Source organism: Cyprinus carpio, unplaced genomic scaffold, assembly GCF_018340385.1.
Source record: "Cyprinus carpio isolate SPL01 unplaced genomic scaffold, ASM1834038v1 S000006678, whole genome shotgun sequence".
In the NCBI taxonomy this organism is placed as follows: domain Eukaryota; kingdom Metazoa; phylum Chordata; class Actinopteri; order Cypriniformes; family Cyprinidae; genus Cyprinus; species Cyprinus carpio.
The window spans coordinates 530,207-550,172 of record NW_024879296.1 but is presented as its reverse complement, the minus strand read 5'-3'; the positions used below and the strand labels follow the sequence as shown (position 1 = coordinate 550,172).

Sequence of the window (19,966 nt, the reverse complement as noted above, 5' to 3'; positions counted from 1 at the left end):
CTGCTTAACTTTTTTGTTGTCATCTTCTTAATAATGCCGCAAGGAAGTGATGTCGGAGTGACACGCAGGAAACAGAAATGCTGCAAAATAATAATAATAACGCGACTAAACAAGACGAAATAACGTTACAACATTTCATTTTGTCTCGTTTTTGTCAACAAAAATGAATAGACATTTTAGCATAGTTTTTATTTTGTAAACCACATTTAGTCTCGTTTTTATTCGTCAACAATATTGCATTATACGTTTAATTATAGTCATCGTCACACAGCATCTCGTCTCGTTTTCATCACATGATAAAGGTTAGTTGACGATGATATTTAGTCATAATTTTTGTTGACGAAAGCAACACTAGACACAACAGTCACATTTATTATCATATCAGCTGTTTGCTTACAGACAACTGTGAACAATTTTGGATCTGAAAGGAACTTCAAGAGTCAAATAACATTACAAAAGATCAAAAAAACTCTCAGGAAGCATTTCACATTTCAGCAGCTTTACACAGTTTCACACATTACACTCAACACTTCATATTCATCTAAGCTAAACATTTAATAATAATACAGTTTCACACATTACACTCAACACTTCATATTCATCTAAGCTAAACATTTCCTAATAATGCCTTTTGTATATGCATGCAGTGTTTCCAGCATTGATAATAAGTCAGCATATTATAATGATTTCTGAAGGATCATGCGAAGACTGGAGCAATGAATCACAGGAATAATTATATTTTATAGTGTATTAAAATAAAATAGAAAAATGTCATTTGATTTGTAAACATTTCACAATAACACTGTTTTTACTGTGAAAGCAGTAAAGGCCACAGAAGGTCCAGGATTCTCTTCTCGCTGGAGAGATTGGAAACAGCAGACAGAAACACAGTTCATCACTGAATTACTTCCTAAACATTTCAACTTTCCTTTAACCCTTGTGTATCGTTCAAATTCACTACCCTTTTGTTATGTTCGGGATGAAAACATCCACTAAATTAAATTGCTGTAAAAATGTTTCAGATACATAATTTCAATTTTTTTGCATAAATCTATTAATCAACCTCAGTCCTTATCAAAACTTTTTTTTTTTTACTCTGATCAAAAAAGATTTTTACTCTTTAATTGTCAAGTTCATAAATGATGTCACTGATTTGGGGGGAAAAAACACAAAATGACTTGTTTTCAATATACAAAGTGATTGTGGACTGAACATTTTTATGACTGAACCTTTTATCACAGTTTTGGGCATGTCAAAGATTAGTAACAACATTGGCTTTGATGCATTGTTAGTTTTTGTGCAGCATCAGATTTAAATTTTTACATTCACTGTTCGTGGCTGTTTTTGCCCCATTGACTTCCATTATAATAACATTTTTTTTTTGCAAAGCCATGACACCATAAAATCATGCATTCTTGATGGTTGGTGGTTTTCCCTGCTGGGAAGAGGTAAAATTTGATAAATAAACAAAAAAACAATATATATAAACATATACACATTAAATATAACAGCATATTATGTTATATGGAGTATAACAGCATATTATAGTGTGTGTGTGTGTGTGTGTGTGTGAGAGAGAGAGAGAGAGAGAGAGAGATCTTTGCGCACTTACCTTGATGTATCTGAGAAAATCAAAATATGCACCTCAGCTCTCAGAACTACATGGAGAAAAACAAAAACAAAGTGTATTCATGCACCTGCTGCCTTTTGATGGTGAGAAGTACAGACCAAACAAGTGGATTTTAACACTTGCATGCCATCCAGCTGGTCATTTGATGCTGAAAAGAGCAGCAAGCAACATGAGAAAGGGCTTGACTTGTACCGAAGTTTTAGAAATGATTATGCAGCCTGAGCCCTCCAGCGAGCTGCAGGATGTATTGTCTTCTCCCTCTGACACCACAGACTCAGGAGAGTCAGATCCTGATTTTGTTGTGGCACCATCATCATCCTCTCCAGCTTCCACTGAAGGTGAGGAGGATTCAGAGGATCCTGGATCTGGGTGGATTGGGAGAAACGGCAAAGTGTGGTTTTCCACTAACGTAGAGACAACTCCCTTTCTTCAGCCTGCCAGAGGCTTGACTCCAGGTTCTTGATGGTAAAGCCAGTTTAAAACCTTAAAATCAATTTTCTGTAAAAAAAAAAATCTATTTTGCATAGATTTATTGACATAATTTATTATGAAACAAAATGCAACAACAACTTCAAATAAACTGCAGCTCACTGGAGGGGTCAGGCTGCATAATCATTTCTAAAACTTTGGTACAAATTAAGCCCTTTATCGTGTTGCTTGCTGCTCTTCTCACCATCAAATGACCAGCAGGATGGCATGCAAGTGTTTAAATCCACGTACCTTGTTTTTGTTAGGTTTGTACTTTTCACCACCATCAAAAGGCAGCAGGTGCATAACTACACTTACTTTGTTATTGTTTACTCCTTGTAGTTCTGAGAGCTGAGGTGCATATTTTGATTTTCTCAGATACATCAAGGTAAGTGCGCAAAGATCTCTCTCACACACTATAATATGCTGTTATACTCCATATAACTCCATATACCATCCAGAAACTAAGCTTTTTTTTTTTTGCGGTATCTAAAGGGTAAATGGTGTCACCTAGTGATCAACTGTAAAAAACTACAAATTTTACCTCTTCCCAACAGGGAAAACCACCAACAATCAAGAGTGCATGTTTATATGGTGTCATGGCTTTGCAATCAAAAAATGTCCTTATAATGGAAGTCAATGGGGCAAAAACAGCCACGAACAATAAATGAGGGAGAAAAAAATTAAAATCTACTACTGCAAAAAAACTAACAATGCATCAAGCCAATGTTGTTACTAATCTTTGACTGTGATAAAAGGTAAAAAAAAATATCCAGTCCACAATCACTTTTTGAAAACAAGTCATTTTGTGTGCTTTTAATTCCCAAATCAGTGAAATCATTTATGAACTTGGCAATTAAAGAGTAAAAAATCTTGGATTTCTTTTTTTTTTTAAACATTTAGTAGTTTTGATTAGGACTGAGGCTGATTAATAGATTTATGCAAAAAAAAATTGAAAAAGATATTTATCCGATACATTTTTACAGCATTTTTAATTTAGTCGATGTTTTCATTCCCAACATAACGAAAGGGTAGTGAATTTGCCCAAAGTGTATTGTTGAGTTTTGATCAGATACACAAGTTTTGATCAGATGCACGATTATTATTGCAGGCAAGGGAGGACAATCACAGTGGGAGAGCGTTGCTATTGAGTGACTATAATGTATTATTGCAGGCAGCACTTCAATGTTAATGTTGAATCAAGACTAGTTAGCGCATAATGGTTTAATAACAGTATTTCATTATGGTTACAAAATTGTGTTAATGATAAAGTTAATATACAGATTACAGCTTTCCACACAGAGCTAAAGGTGTGTTGGGTAGCAGATCTCTTCCTATTTTCCATCTAAATGGACCAATATTGGTCACACTATCTATCACCGTAGCCAGATATCACAGTTTCTCAGGAGCAGTGTAAAAGTCTGCGCATCCCAAGCTAAACACTACACGGGGAACACACATCACTCATGTTTCACAGTGTGTGTGTGTGCCCTGTCTTAGCCTTGCCCATGTTGGTCATGGTTATGTAGAGTATATCAGTGACTAGACTTACTGTAGTAAATGTGCGAGTAAATAAGATTCAGAAGATAATAAACACTGAGGTGCTCGTCCATCCAGTCTTCTCAGCTTCAGCAGCAGTCTCTAGTCTTCCAGTGTTAAGAATGGATACTTCATCATATGTTTTAAGATGCATCTGCTTACTCAGTAGTAGATAATAAGAAGTCATTTTCAAAATACAATGAGTATACGGACTCCCGTAATATTGAAAGAGACAATAAAATGTGAAATAGAGTGGAAATGAGAGGCACTCCTCACAGGGTTTTTCAGGACATGTGTGCGGTTCGTCCAGTCCAGGGACTGCTGGGAACACATGGGTGTATCTACCATCAGCTCCAGATCGTCTCTCAGACACACTGATCATCTGTTTGACTGCTGCACTGGCCATCATTGATCCGAGGAAAGACAGCAGAACAACACAAAAACAGCAAACATATTATTATTATCATTCCCACTGTAGTAAGTCCCCAAGCCCCAAAAATTTAATCACTAATTTTCTATTTGGCTAAAAAAATCCCATTTCCTCCATATCTATCAGATGATTTGGTATAGGCCTAGGCATGTGACAGCTGGCATACTTTAATTTTTCTTCATGAGCTGCTCTATTAAATGACTGGAGATCTAGATCTGTTTTACATCCATGGCCAACAACATGAGCATCATGTAAGCCCTGGTAATGACAGCATTTGTGATATCATGATAATTTTGGAGTTATTAATTTAGATCTAGCCCTAAAAAATGAGCTATTAACCAAGATGTAGTGACCAGCAGAACAGCTTTGTCATCCATATTTTTGCTCTTGATCACTTTGTGGCACCTTTAGAGAGCTCAGTAACATACGAGCTCATCAGCTTAGTCTTGAAAGCTGAGCCTAAAGCCTCTCTCTTCATTGCGCAACATCATCAATGATCTAATTATGCATTTACCCCCGAGTTGGTTAAAGCAGTAGCCCCTCTTCCAGTCCCAGTTTCAGTTAATTGTTGAGTCAAGCAGATGCTCCAGTTCCCCTACTTTTATTTAATATTTACAGCTAAAGTCTACTGAAGGAAAGCAGATACAGAGAAATAACGTGGGTAACCAAACAGTTTCTGGTCCCCAAGGACGCTGATGTTTTGTTTTATTTATTTATTTATTTTTTTACCTTACTTTGGAAGCTACAACCATCAGCTGTTTAGTTGAGACACATTCTTCGAAGTATCTTTTGTGATTAACAGAAGAAATAACTTTATGCAGGTTTAGAACAACCTGGGTAAATTATTTCATTTTTGTGTGAACCATACCATTAAAGTGACAGACACATCCGTGCTTCTAAAGGTATAGGCCTATTGTTTAATTAACATTTGGATAGTCTGTTAATATTATATTCCATTATCAGAGCTTGGTAGACATAATTATTATATTTTTAGACATAATTAGAGAGATAAAGTAATATATTAAAATTCATGTTAGTTATGTTTTGAAGTTATATTAGTTTAAAATTCTTAAAATACAACGGATTTATTTGTTTTTTTTTAATTTGTAATTATTTGTAAAAGTACTTAATTATGTAAGGATATGTAAATGTAAGGATTAAATGTAAAGTCGGTAAACTAATTATTTAATAAGGGGGGAAAAGTAGATCAAGAATTGTTGTGGAATCGGATCATGAGGTGACTAAAGATTCCCACCCCTACAGTAGTGATGATTGGAAATGTAGCACCTGTGCTGCTTAGGAAATGATGAAGTCCTTCTGCTTGCATCAGTGCTCAACATGTTGGGCTGCTATTTGAGCGTCTGTTAGTCTGTGATGCCATTCAAACATTCAGTCAATTCTCCCTCTGTAATCAACCCCTCAAGTGTCTGTTCAATGCCATCCACTGCCTTTTGTCTTAACAGATGTTGTTTTGTTGGTAACTGCACTTCTGGTCTAATTGTAATCCTAACTGGTAGATCAAATTTCACTAAACCTTCACCAGTATCAGGTTGAGACTGCAATCTAGTTAGTACCTGTTCTTCCATTCCTTTCAGCGGTCCAACTGTTTTTTAATCTATTTTTTCCCCTTCCTGTAACAGACAAGACTCGGGATGGCAGAGCTAATTTGAAACAGTTTATTAACAGTAGTGCAGTAACTCAGTAACTCAGGTAATTGAAATGAAAAATGTCTGAAGCTCTAGGTGAGACCAGACACTGAATGGTGTATGCTTTCGTAGAGATGTGCTGATGATGGTAGTCCTAGACAGGTGTGGTGATTGTGAAGTGTGAACAGGTGTGAGCGGGGATCGATTCTGGGAAATGTAGTGAGCAAATATAGATCGATCTATAGATATATTGTCACAGGCAGCACATAAAATTGTAAGATTTTTTTTTTCCTTTGGAAAATGACAGGATTTTTCAGCTTGTTTCATCGTTGATCTTAAGTATTTTTAACAGCTTCCTTTATTTACATACAAAATAACATCTTTTTTGCAGAGAAGCTTCTACTACAATTATGTCAGGATCTGGGCAGTAATTGTCACAATGCAGGAATATATTTCATCTCCATCTACCAACATGTTAAGTGTAAAATAAGATTACTGTTATTCTACTCTATTATTCGCAACGAAGGAAGAATTAAAGGGATAGTTCACACAAAAATGAAAGTTACCCCATGATTTACTCACCCTCAAGCCATCATAGGTGTATATGACTTTCTTCTTTCAGACAAATCCAATCAGAGTTATATTAAAAATTGTCCTGGCTCTTCCAAGCTTTATAATGGCAGTGGGCGGGAGTTTCTGTTCAGCAGTCCAAAAGAAGTCCAATAAAGTGCATCCATCCATAATAAAAAGTGCCTCACACAGCTCCGGGGGGTGAATAAAGGCCTCCAATAGTGAATCCATGCATTTTGGAAGAAACATATCCATATTTAAAACATAACCACTTTTCTGTAGCTTGCGCTTTTGTACACGGAAGCTATTCCGGGCAGATGACCTAGGACATATGCGTAGCGTACAAAAAATCAAAAAATAAAAATAACATTAATACCATTAAAATGTTTTGTGTATTTAAGATTTTAAATAAAAGCTTGTCACTTTAACTTCTGAATAACACTTCTCAGGATCTAATGAACAACATTATATTATTACAGCTTTATTTAATAATCTTTGTTAGTGTTAAAAATAATAAAAAGTTCAATTATCATTAAGATTTATAAATGTTGTACAAGTATTGTTCAATGTTCAGTGCACATTTAACAAGAGTTTTAGTTTCAATTCAACTCGCTCCAATTAAATAATTCAAATACTCCATTTTGCTGATTAAAATGTCCATATTTTTTTGAAGCAGTGATTAAAGAGACAGTGATAAAACAAATGTTTCTCACCTGTCAGAACATACACTGACAATCACAGGAGCCACAATCGCAGGAGCCACAATCGCAGAAGCCACAATCGCAGAAGCCACAATCACAGGGGCCACAATCACAGGAGCCACAATCACCAGGGCCAGAATCACCAGGGCCAGAATCACCGATGCCAGAATCACTGGGGCCACAATCACAGGATCCGAAAACACAAGGGAAGCAGTAACAGGGGGCGCGCTCTTTCAAAGGCATTTCAGGCACCTCAGACGTCTTCTCCTCCACAATCACTTGTTTAGGTTTTGGACTGTTGGTTATTATATGACAATGACATTGGCATTTACTGCAATCCTTTTGGCATTTACATCCTTCTTTGCTGTTCTCAGACTCCATTGTAGGTTGAAGTGATCCTCTTGAACCTGTGAGCAGATTCAGAAATATTCTCAACTCTTACAGTAAATCTTGTGTCTTGTGTGAATCAGGGTGTGGTTTGCATGTAAGGTCTCTCAGGATTGCACTGAGCATGTGCAGCAGGCGCGCCTCAATCTCTCTCTCTGCCTCTCTCTCTCACACACACACACACACACACACACACACACACACACACACAAACACTTTGCTGCAGAAGCATCAGCCTATATTTGCTTAAAAAAAAAAAAAAACTTCATAGTGTTCCTTTCTCTTGCAGGATTAATATTTTTATTCTAACGGGTTTATATTTGCTTTCAAGGTTGAGATGCCCAGCTCCTAAGCCTGGGCCTGGTGAACATTAGTGTGTTGAAAGAGTGTATGCAGATACAGGACACAAGGATTAAATTATTCAAACGTTCAAGATGCACTTTTGTCCGGTTAAAGATGAGAACCAATTATACTGGAGAAAATGATGTAATCATATCATGTTATCATTGCTCATTTCTAATATAAAGTGCTGTAATCTTTGAGAGTTGTTCTGCTGTGTCTCTCGACTGGCCGCTTATAAACATTCATATGAAAACATACTTGGGGTGGGGGTCTTTCCTTATGGAAACAAAACATTCTCATATACTTGTAACCAATATATAAGTTGATTTAAATATGTTGAAATATATGCAAAATAATATATTGTGTCAATATATTACAATATAATGAACAATATGTAAGGAACTGTTATGTTTCATATCCTCCATATCCAGCGTCCAAACAGTCCAAAACATCATGTAGCTTGATAAGCTACACGCTACTCATAGGATAAAGTAGCTAAGCTTTGAAAAGGTAGTTAGCTTCACTACAAGTTACGACCAAAAAGTAGCTAGCTACATTGAAACTACTTTTTTCCACAACGACATATATTACAAATAAATGAATAAGCATTCATGAGGAACGGCGCTGCGCTCTGCGGACTGAAAAAGAATGCGCTGAAAGACGGGCAGGAGCCGATCGAAGTCTTCCGCGTTTTCATATGAAATTTAAAGGGGACTGAGGCAATCACGAATTCGTGTACAGCTTATGGAGCTAATCGCAAAATTTTAGGGGGGCTATAGCGCCTAGCGATGCCCATATATATCTTGCTATTCTTAAAAAAAAAAAAATATATCTTGCCCCTTTTATATATATATATATATATATATATATATTTTAGACTTGCATTCTATTCATTTACTAACTGCTATATATCTTGCCCCTTTTAGACTTGCATTCTATTCATTTACTAACTGCTAGTTTTCTTAAAAAACTTTTTTTTAGTTCTATCTGTTTTCTTTTTATTTACATTTTATTTATTAACAAAAGCAAAAAAAAAGCTTGCTCTATTCTTTTTCAATTCTGTTTTCATTTTTTTATACGATTAAAAAAACTTGCTACGTGAGACTTGTTATAGCACTTGCATATCATTGCTCTTTCGTTGATTTTGATTGCTTCCACATTCCAAAAAGTTGCTTTGGATAAAAGCGTCTGCTAAATTACTAAACATAAATGTAATTCACACACTCTATACATTTCTATTTTGTCTTTCTATTATTAATATTTCTATCCATCTTTTTTTTCATTCTGTTGCCATTTTAACATACAACAAGATATTTATTCTAGAAATACAGAAAAGAATATAATGTAAATTCTTCCAAATATAAATAAGAAAGGAAAATTAAAGCATAAACAGAAACTTGATGACACCCATCTCCATTAGAACAAAATGTGTAAATATACTTTACTTTTCTAATAAATACATTCAGCGCATTAAAGTACGTGATTCATGAACATGTTAGTTTTATAAGTGCAGTAACTGACAGTGATCATAAAATATTCTTTAAACAGAAAGACTACCAGAAAGCAAAATTGTAATATTTTCATATTATCAATCTCTTCATAATAATGTATAGATTTAAAATATCCTACTCATTATACTGGCTCAACATTAAATATTTAGCAGTATCTGTTCTTAATTTTAACCATGTAAAGTAACAAATTTGATCTGCCAAAGTCAAACGTCAGAGAAATAACGTTATAAATAAAATCGCAGCAGAAAACTTGATATCGGTTCGCATCCATTCCCCTCATAGATCACGAGACACTCAATGACAGTAACAGCATCACTCCAAACAAAGAAACATTCATTAAGCAACACACAAAAACACAAAATCGCTCAGGTCAATTTAACACGTTTTCCTCACATGTTGCCTGTTGTTCTAATAAGTGTTTAAGTCAGCAAACACACAAACAGCGCTGTAACTCGATTAAGACAAAAACGGCATCGTACACTGCTGCATAAACAAACTGTCTAAAGAGTATTTTACAATTGTTTATATGAAAACAACCGTGAACTGCTCACCTCTCCTCAGAAGAATCGCTGCTGACTAAAACTGGGCGAACGCGCGCGCTAGTGATGACGCGAGGCGAGATCAAATGCAAATCATCGAAGAGCGCTACATTCAATTTAAAACATCTATAAAAACACCACAACAAACAAAGATAAGGGTTACTAATATAGACAATCAGCGTGTGCCCTGCTGCGTCCGAAAGCTGTAGAGCCTAAAGCCTGGTTTAGTGACGGGAAGACATGACGTCATCGCGGAGTGGGCGGTCTTTATTATTATTAATGCTCAATAACATAAGAACAATGTCAAGGAATTACATACAAATACATATAATAAATCAAAGAGGGGGGGAAAAAACAAGGATTATATAAGAAACAATGAAAAACAAAAGATGACAAGACGAGACCAATGCATACTCTACTATTATTGATACAATAACATACAAACATTAATATGCAGGGAAAGCTTTTAAATACATGTATTTTCTTTAAACATTTCTTCATAATATTTAGGGATTTTTTTTGTTGTTTATATAACTAAGACATTTAAGAAGTGATATTAATTCAGTTTTAAAATGGGGATGGGATGGATTATTATTTGCAAACCTTTTTTTAAGAATAAAGAACTTGGCATATAAAATAAAGAAATTAACAATGTACTCTAGGGGTCTATTTATATCATTAATATAATAAAAAACAATGTCTTTTAGACTGAAAGAATAAACAACATCAGAATAAAATAATACGCGGGTGTTTCTCAATAAATTAGAATGTCGTGAAAAAGTTCATTTATTTCAGTAATTCAACTCAAATTGTGAAACTTGTGTATTAAATAAATTCAGTGCACACAGACTGAAGTAGTTTAAGTCTTTGGTTCTTTTAATTGTGATGATTTTGGCTCACATTTAACAAAAACCCACCAATTCACAATCTTAACAAATTAGAATACTTCATAAGAACAATAAAAAAAAAAATTTTTTAGTGAATTGTTTAGTTTTAGTGAATTGCTTAATAAACAAACTCCAGTTAGTCCAAAATGCAGCAGCTAGAGTTCTTACTAGAACCAGGAAGTATGATCATATTAGCCCGGTCCTGTCAACACTGCACTGGCTCCCTATCAAACATCGTATAGATTTTAAAATCTTGCTTATTACTTATAAAGCCCTGAATGGTTCAGCACCTCAGTATTTGAACGAGCTCTTGTTACATTATAGTCCTCAACGTCCGCTCCGTTCTCAAAACTCTGGCAATTTGATAATACCTAGAATATCAAAGTCAACTGCGGGCGGCAGATCCTTTATCTATTTAGCACCCAAACTCTGGAATAACCTACCTAACATTGTTCGGGAGGCAGACACACTCTTGCAGTTTTAAATCTAGATTAAAGACCGATCTCTTTAACCTGGCTTACACATAACATACTAATACACTTCTAATATACAAATCCGTTAAAGGATTTTTAGGCTGCATTAATTAGGTAAACCGGAACCGGGAACACTTCCCATAACACCCGATGTACTTGCTACATCGTTAGAAGAATGGCATCTACGCTCATATTAGTCTGTTTCTCTCTTATTCCGAGGTCACCGTAGCCACCAGATCCAGTCTGTATCCAGATCAGATGGTGGATCAGCACCTAGAAAGGACCTCTACAGCCCTGAATGTACAGCCCCAGAGACAGATCCCCTGTAAAGACCTTGTCTCAGATGACCACCGGGTCAAGACCACAGGAAACAGATGATTCTTCTGCACAATCTGACTTTGCTACAGCCTGGAATTGAATGGCTGGTTTCGTCTGGTCAGAGGAGAACTGGCCCCCGACTGAGCCTGGTTTCTCCCAAGGTTTTTTTTCTCCATTCTGTCACCGATGGAGTTTTGGTTCCTTGCCGCTGTCGTATCTGGCTTGCTTAGTTGGGGACACTTCATTTACAGCGATATCGCTGACTTGATTGCAAATTATTGGTGGATGTGGCGGGGTGAAGGAGGACACGACTCGAGGATGAAGGGTAAGTTCCCCAAAGGGTGGATTTTATTAGAGGTCCGGGTAGTGAAATGGCGTTGGCGTGAGGTGGCTTGATGCTCGGTGCTCGGCTTCCTCGTAAAAGGGGTGCGCTGGTGCAGTGTGGGTCCGTGCTTTCCTGTGGGGGTTGGGGCTGGCGGTCACACGCAGCTCTCTGCGGGCACAATGAAAGAAAGGGTTAGCCGAGTCTTGCAGAGACATCTCTCACCTCTGTGTTCGCTTGCCGGGTTTATGAGAGCAGCGTTTGATGGGGCGCAGGTGTGGCCGCTCAGCCCGTGATGAGCAGGTGCAGGTGTGCCTGCTCAGTTTCCAGGGCGACGCTGATAAGAGAGCTCGGGACACGTGTCACACTCCCCCCCCAAGCGTCGTCCTGTTCCTATGGAGAAGCGGGGAGATCGGGGGGGGGAGGGGGGGAGTGGAACCTGACAGACCTGCGAAAGCTGACCATAGCTGGAGAGTCCCGTCAGCGTTGGCGTTGGCCGTCCCCGCTCTCGGTGTTGTACGGTGAAGTTGAAATCCTGGAGCGCGAGGAACCACCGTGTCACCCTGGCATTCGTCTCCTTGGCTCGGGCCATCCACTGTAGGGGATCGTGATCTGTTACCAGGGTGAAGTGGCGGCCGAGGAGGTAATACCGGAGCTCCAGGACTCCCCACTTGACGGCCAACGCCTCCCTCTCTACCGTGGCGTATCGTAGTTCCGCAGGGGGCAGCTTTCGGCTTATGAACATCACCGGGTGTTCCCTCACCGTCGTGGCCCTGCGATAGGACGGCTCCCAACCCGGTGTCGGATGCATCCGTCTGCAGCAGGAAGGGGCAGTTGAAGTCGGGGGCTCGGAGGACTGGTTCCGTCGTGAGGGCCGCCTTTATCCGGTGGAACGCCGCTTCCGTCTCGGGGGTCCACGGGACCTTCTCCGGCTGCCCCTTCCTGGTCAGGTCTGTCAGGGGAGCAGCTAAGGAGGAGAAGTTAGGGATAAAGCAGCGGGTAGTACCCCGCCAACCCCAAAAAGGCCCGTACCTGTGTCTTGGAGGTGGGCCGCGGCGCAGAGAGGATAGCTGCCACCTTCTTCTCTTGGGGTTTAATGAGGCCGCGGCCCACCTGGTACCCCAAGTACTTCGCCTCGGCGAGGGCCAGATGACACTTCTGGGGGTTGGCGGTCAGGCCAGCCCTGCGTAGTTCCGTTAGCACCCTCCGCAGCCGATCTAGATGGTCCTCCCAAGTCTCCGAATGAATGACGACATCATCGAGGTAGGCCGCCGCATATGCCTGATGCGGCCGAAGGAGGACGTCCATCAAGCGTTGGAAGGTAGCCGGGGCCCCGTGTAGGCCGAAGGGAAGGACCCGGTACTGCCAGTGGCCACTTGGGGTAGAGAAGGCCGTCTTGGGTTTGGTCTGCTCCGTTAAGGGGACCTGCCAATAGCCCTTGGTAAGGTCGAGAGTGGAGATGAACCGAGCCCTTCCCAAACGGTCCAACAACTCGTCCACACGGGGCATTGGGTACCCGTCAAATTCGGAGACTTCATTTAGGCGGCGGAAGTCGTTACAGAAGCGGAGGGTGCCGTCGGGCTTCGGAACCAGGACGATGGGGCTGGACCATGGGCTGCGCGATGGTTCAATTACCCCTAACCTCAGCATCTCCTGTACCTCGTCCTCGATGGCGTGTCGCGGAGCCTCCGGGACACGGTAGGGCCGCTGCCGGACGATGGTCCCCGGTGGTGTGCGGACGTCGTGTTCTATGATGTGGGTCCGCCCAGGCTGGGGGGAGAACACATCCGGAAACTGACTGACCAGGTGCTGCAGCTCCGACTTCTGGGCGGCGGAGAGTTGAGGATCCATATCAACAACCACGGGAGTCGAGCTGGTGTAGGCCGAGAGCTGGGGCCTGGTCCCGACCCAGCGCTTCAGCAGATTGACATGGTAAAGCTGATCCTCCTTCCTTTTCCCTGGTTGCCGTACACGGTACGTGACGGGACCGACCTTCTCCGTGACTGTGCAGGGCCCTTGCCAGGTGGCCAAGAACTTACAGGCGGCCGTGGGAACCAGCACCAGGACATGGTCTCCTCGATGGAAACTCCCGTGGTTGGGCCGCCCGGTTGTAATGCCGTTGCTGCGCCTGTTGTGCCTTGACGAGGTGCTCCCGGACGATGGGCATGACTCTGTCGATCCGCTCCCTCATCTCACGCACATGTTCGATGGTGGTCCGGTGTACCGCCGGTTGTTGTTCCCAGGCCTCTCGGGCCACATCGAGCAGACCGCGGGGTCCTCGGCCGAAGAGCAGCTCGAGCGGGGGGTAAAGCCAGTGGAGGCCTGAGGGATCTCCCGAATCCCGAAGAGCACGTAGGGGAGCATCTGGTCCCAGTCCCGCTTAACTTCGGCCGCCACTCGGCGCAACATCTGTTTGAGGGTCTGGTTAAAGCGCTCGATGAGCCCGTCGGTCTGGGGGTGGTACACCGTGGTTGCGGAGCTGTCGGATCTTCAGGAGGTTACAGACCTCGGCCATCATCCGGGACATGAACGGGGTGCCCTGGTCAGTCAGTATTTGGGAGGAGATGCCAACCCGGCTGAAGAGGAGGAACAGCTCCTGGGCTATGGACTTCGTGGTGGCTTTACGGAGGGGAATGGCCTCAGGGTAGCGGGTGGCATAATCCACGATGACGAGGATGTGTTCATGCCCCCGGCGGACTTCGGCAGCGGCCCCACCAAATCCATCCCAATCCGCTCGAAGGGCACCTCTATGATGGGCAGCGGTATCAGTGGGCTGGGGGGAGGGGGTCCGAGGCGACGTCTGTTGGCACGTTGGACAGGCCTGGCAGAATCGTCGGACTTCGGCCTCTAGGCCCGGCCAGTGGAACCGGTCGCGGAGGCGCTGGATCGTATTTTGGGCCCCCAGGTGGCCTGCCATCGGATGGGCGTGGGCGATCTCGATTACTGCCTCCGTTTTGCTGTGCGGGACCACCAGCAGGGTTTTTTCCTCCCCCCCCTCCGCTGGGCGACACAGTAAAGCAGGCCATTGTCCACGATAAAGTGGGGCGTTGGGTGGGGTGCCGGCTGAAGTTCCTTTCCCTCCGCAACCCTCACCCGAGCCCAACAGTGCTTGAGGCGATCGTCCTCATGCTGCTCCTTGGAGAAACCCCCGGCCCCAGTCACCTGTTGGAACAAATCAAAGTAGAGGTTATGAGAGGGACGGGGTGACTCACCACCCCTGGGGCTGTCGGAGGCCAGCAGCACGGGACGTCGTCGGGCTTTCCTGCCGGGCTTCCGGGTTGGGCGGTTCCCGGCAAGGCTGGCAGGCTGAGTGACGGCGGCGAGTAGGCGGTCGAACCCTGCGTAGCGGCCGGGGAGGAGGACCGGCACTGGCAGATCCCTGACGAGCCCCGACGTCTACTGGCCAGGCACCGGTTGGCGCAGCGATGGTAACCCGCCGCGCTGGCACTTCTCGGGTGTCGCCGTGCACACAGGTAATGGGGAGTCTAGTCTTGGCTTCGGCCCGCGGGGGTAGGATCGACGTTTTGACCAGGCTGACCGCACTGCCAGAGTCCAGAAGAGCGAGGAACGGGCGGCCGTTTATTTTCACCTCCGCCCGCGGCGCGTTCTCTGTGTGCACGGCGTAGCCTGCCAGCCAAGGTCGTCCTGGGGAGCGGGGTGCTTCCGTGGGCATGGGCTCATCCTGTGGGCCGGGAACCGCCGGCCTGCTCACCGGTCGCTGGGTGCCCTCCAGTGTGGGTCCGTGCTTTCCCGTGGGGGTTGGGGCTGGCGGTCACACGCTGCTCTCTGCGGGGCACAATGAAAGAAAGGGTTAGCCGAGTCTTGCGGAGACATCTCTCACCACTGTGTTCGCTTGCCGGGTTTATGAGAGCAGCGTTTGATGGGGCGCAGGTGTGGCCGCTCAGCCCGTGATGAGCAGGTGCAGGTGTGCCTGCTCAGTTTCCAGGGCGACGCTGATGAGAGCTCGGGACACGCGTCACAACATATACTATTTAAACTAATCTGAGCTGCATGATGACATCACCGAATTCAAAGATGAACTGCCTTTAACTGTCATTATGCATTATTGACACACTGTTTTCCTAATTAATGTTGTTCAGTTGCTTTGACGCAATCTTTTTTGTTTAAAGCGCTATATAAATAAAGATGACTTGACTTGACTTGAATTGTTGGCCTTCTGGAAAGTATGTTCATTTACTGTACATGTAATCAATACTTGGTAGGAGCTCCTTTTGCTTTAATTACTGTCTCAATTCGGCATGGCATGGAGGTGATCAGTTTGTGGCACTGCTGAGGTGGTATGGAAGCCCAGGTTTCTTTGACAGTGGCCTTCAGCTCATCTGCATCGTTTGGTCTCTTGTTTCTCATTTTCCTCTTGACAATACCCCATAGATTCTCTCTGGGGTTCAGGTCTGGTGAGTTTGCTGGCCAGTCAAACACACCAACACCATGGTCATTTAACCAACTTTTGGTGCTTTTGGCAGTGTGGGCAGGTGTCAAATACTGCTGGAAAATGAAATCAGCATCTTCAAAAAGCTGGTCAGCAGAAGGAAGCATGAAGCACTCCAAAAAAAATTTCTTGGTAAACAGGTCTAGTGACTTTGGTTTTCAAAAAAACACAGGGGACCAACACCAGCAGATGACATTGCACCCTGTGAGGGACCGAGAAGTCAAGACCAGCTTTCTCATTTGTGGGTGGGGGGAGTGCATGTACAGTTCTCTCTCCACCTTCAATACCATGACTTAGGTGCCCTTGAGCAAGGCACCGAACCCCCAACTGCTCCCCAGGCGCCGCAGCATAAAATGGCTGCCTACTGCTCCGGGTGTGTGTTCACTGTGTGTGTGTGTGTGCACTTCGGATGGGTTAAATGCAGAGCATGAATTCTGAGTATGGGTCACCATACTTGGCTGAAGGTCACGTCACTTTCACTTTTTTTTTAACACATAACATTAAATAAATCAAAACCAAATCAAATAGAAACATTAAATCAAAATAAAGAAAAACAAGAATTTAAATTAAGTACCATAAATGTACAAACAGCAAAATCAACTAATCAAAAAACATCAACTTTTCCTCATCCCGCGGGCAACCTCAACGAATGGTATATCCAGGCAGAACCATTACTGCCTAAATTCTCTGCTCCTGCTCGGACTCTAATGATCGTCACACCAGGATGCAGCTGCAACAGACCATCCCGGAAGATTCTCACCACACACACACACACCGCCGATAAACTCAAAATAGAAACAAATGTGAGTAACAGATACAAAGTAACTAATTTGTGTGCACTCCAAATCAGCAACAATGTATATAAAGAGGAGTTATGAATGTAAACATATACAAACCTAACAATAAAGAATTAACTGAATATTGTTTGTTTTGGGTGGTTATTATAAACTAAAACCAAATTAATGCAAATGACAAACAGAAACATTTAAATAAAGATTAACCTTAAATAAATAAAGAAATGTTCTTCATATAGATGTGTGTGGTGTGTAAGTAAGGGATGATACATCTAGATTACCACTCTTGGGCAGCCACTGTGGCCATCACACACCCCAAATCATCACAGACTGTGGAAACTTAACACTGGACTTCAAGCAACTTGGGCTATGAGCTTCTCCACCCTTCCTCCAGACTCTAGGACCTTGGTTTCCAAATGAAAAAAAAAAAAAAAAAAAAAATTCTCTCATCTGAAAAGAGGACTTTGGACCACTGGGCAACAGTCCAGTTCTTCTTCTCCTTAGCCCAGGTAAGATGCCTCAGGAGTGGCTTGACAAGAGGAATACGACAACTGTAGCCAAATTCCTTGACACGTCTGTGTGGTGGCTCTTGATGCCTTGACCCCAGCCTCAGTCCCATTCCTTGTGAAGTTCACTCAAATTCTTGAATTGATTTTGCTTGACAATCCTCACAAGGCTGCGATTCTCTCGGTTTGGTTGTGCATCTTTTTCTTCCACACTTTTTCCTTCCACTCAACTTTCTGTTAACATGCTTGGATACAGCACTCTGGGAACAGCCAGCTTCTTTGGCAATGAATGTTTGTGGCTTACCCTCCTTGTTAAGAGTGTCAATGATTGTCTTCTGGACAACTGTCAGATCAGCAGTCATCCCAATGATTGTGTAGCCAAATGAACCAAACTGAGAGACCATTTTGAAGGCTCAGGAAACCTTTGCCGGTGTTTTGAGTAGATTAGCTGATTTGCATGTCACCATATCATAATTTCTTGAGATTTTTTAAATGTGAGCCAAAATCATCACAATTAAAAGAACCAAAGACTTAAACTACTTCAGTCTGTGTGCATTGAATTTATTTAATTCATGAGTTTAACAATTTGAGTTGAATTACTGAAATAAATGAACTTTTCCATGACATTCTAATTTATTGAGAAGCACCTGTATAGGAGCCAAGGTCAGACCAAAATTGCTTGGATATAGAGCAATCATAAAACAGATGTGCAGATGTCTCTTCTGATTGCTTACAAAAAGCACATGAGCTGTCAATGTCCAGATATTTAGAAATATTAGCGTTTACAGGATATATTTTATGGAAAATTTTGAAATGTATTTCTTTAGCGTTATTGGAAATACAGTATTTTCCAGGTAAAGCCAGGCCCTTTTTCAATCTATTTCTTTTACCAGAGATCCCCAACAGAACTTTTCTCTTGGAGAAATTAAAAGATTTGGCGTACATGTCTATTGGTACATTTCTTGTCTAAAATATCAATTCCATCCAAGAACAAAGTAGATTGTATTGTGACTGTTCTCCTTGGATTAAAGGGCGTGGCTTTTAACAAGATGAATTAACCCTGGAGAGATTGCTTTAACCACTGTATTAAACTGTTTTGGAGGTATCGGGAAATTATGGTAAGTCATAAATTGCTCACAAGTAAAAAGGTTACCCGAGTCATCAGATAAGTGGAGGATACCGTTAATATTATTTTGGAACCACCTGGGGACAAATAAAGATTTATTTCTGACAGTTATATCACTGTTATTCCATTATAATGTTTTATAAGGTGAAAAACTATGAACATAACACAGTTTCCAAGCAAGGAGACATTGCTGATGAAATTTCATAAATCTCTGTGGTAATTAGGAATACCATAACTGTAATAATGCTGATCCCATCCTGGGCACAGCGGGCAGTAGGCCCATCTGCACTTCTTCGGTCGTTTAACATTTCTATCTAAAACAGCAGTAAAATAAGAAAGTTTTGGTTTAGCTACTCACATCTTGCACTTTATAACTGTCTGAGGCGTTGAACTAGGAGTTTTACATTCAGCGCGTGAACATAAACCCCACCTTCTCTGATTGGCCATCCATCAAAAAAACTCTTTGACATTGATGAGCACTGTAAGACTGCTGAGGCATCTAGATAAAAAGATCTGTTATCTTGCCTTTTTATCCTTGCAGCACCAAACCAGAATTAATATAAGGTAATTATTTTACAACTTTTGTTATAGGAAAAATACAGAGGTCCAGACCTCGGGGACCTCAATGGTGGGTACTGAAAGCCGCGCACCCATGTAATTCAAAAATGAATGGTCATTGAATGACTAAAGGCCCCAATATACTCAAAACGAAGTTCCTTTTTGTTCTTTGTTTAGGGGTAAAATGAAGTTAGAAAAACATGAGCAGCGGTAGGCTATTCTGTTAGCAAACATCCCAACACCTCCCACTCTGATGATAGCAACGTTAATATGAATATATAAATATGTGCAGCGCTTTCCTCTAAGTAACAAAATAAACATAACAAAAATAGAGAAAACAGCAAGAACCCCAATCATCTTTAGCATTAAATATAATGTATATTTGTATATCTAGTGGGATGCAATGTAATATGTATTTGTAATGTATATTGTGTCTTTGTAATAGAAACATTTGAATGGACTGATAAAGGTAGCTGTAAAGTATTTTATCATTAAGCATTTTAAAGTATTTTTTTATTACTTATAAAATAATGTCATTTTGACCATAATAATGTGCCAAATCTAACTCGTATAAATATTACAGTAGTATAGACAAATACAATACATACATTTATAGGTGAAGTCGAACCCTGTGACACCAAACAACTTTGCAACCACTGTGCAAAAGATCATGGGGGCCTGAAGTGTCCATCAGTTGTACCGTTATAATACCTGGAGTACTTATGGTGCCACTCGGAGGAAAGTGAACCACCAATATTCCGCATTTGGA

General features: G+C 41.7%; 1 long non-coding RNA gene across 1 annotated transcript; it reads right to left on the bottom strand.

Moving 5' to 3' along the window:
• Positions 1-6,427: 6,427 nt before the first annotated feature.
• LOC122144455 lies at positions 6,428-10,029 on the bottom strand. The gene is made up of 3 exons (XR_006159721.1): positions 9,776-10,029; positions 6,997-7,391; positions 6,428-6,605 (listed from the first exon to the last, which is right to left on the bottom strand). It is a non-coding gene; the product is annotated as an uncharacterized LOC122144455 (long non-coding RNA).
• Positions 10,030-19,966: the final 9,937 nt, after the last annotated feature.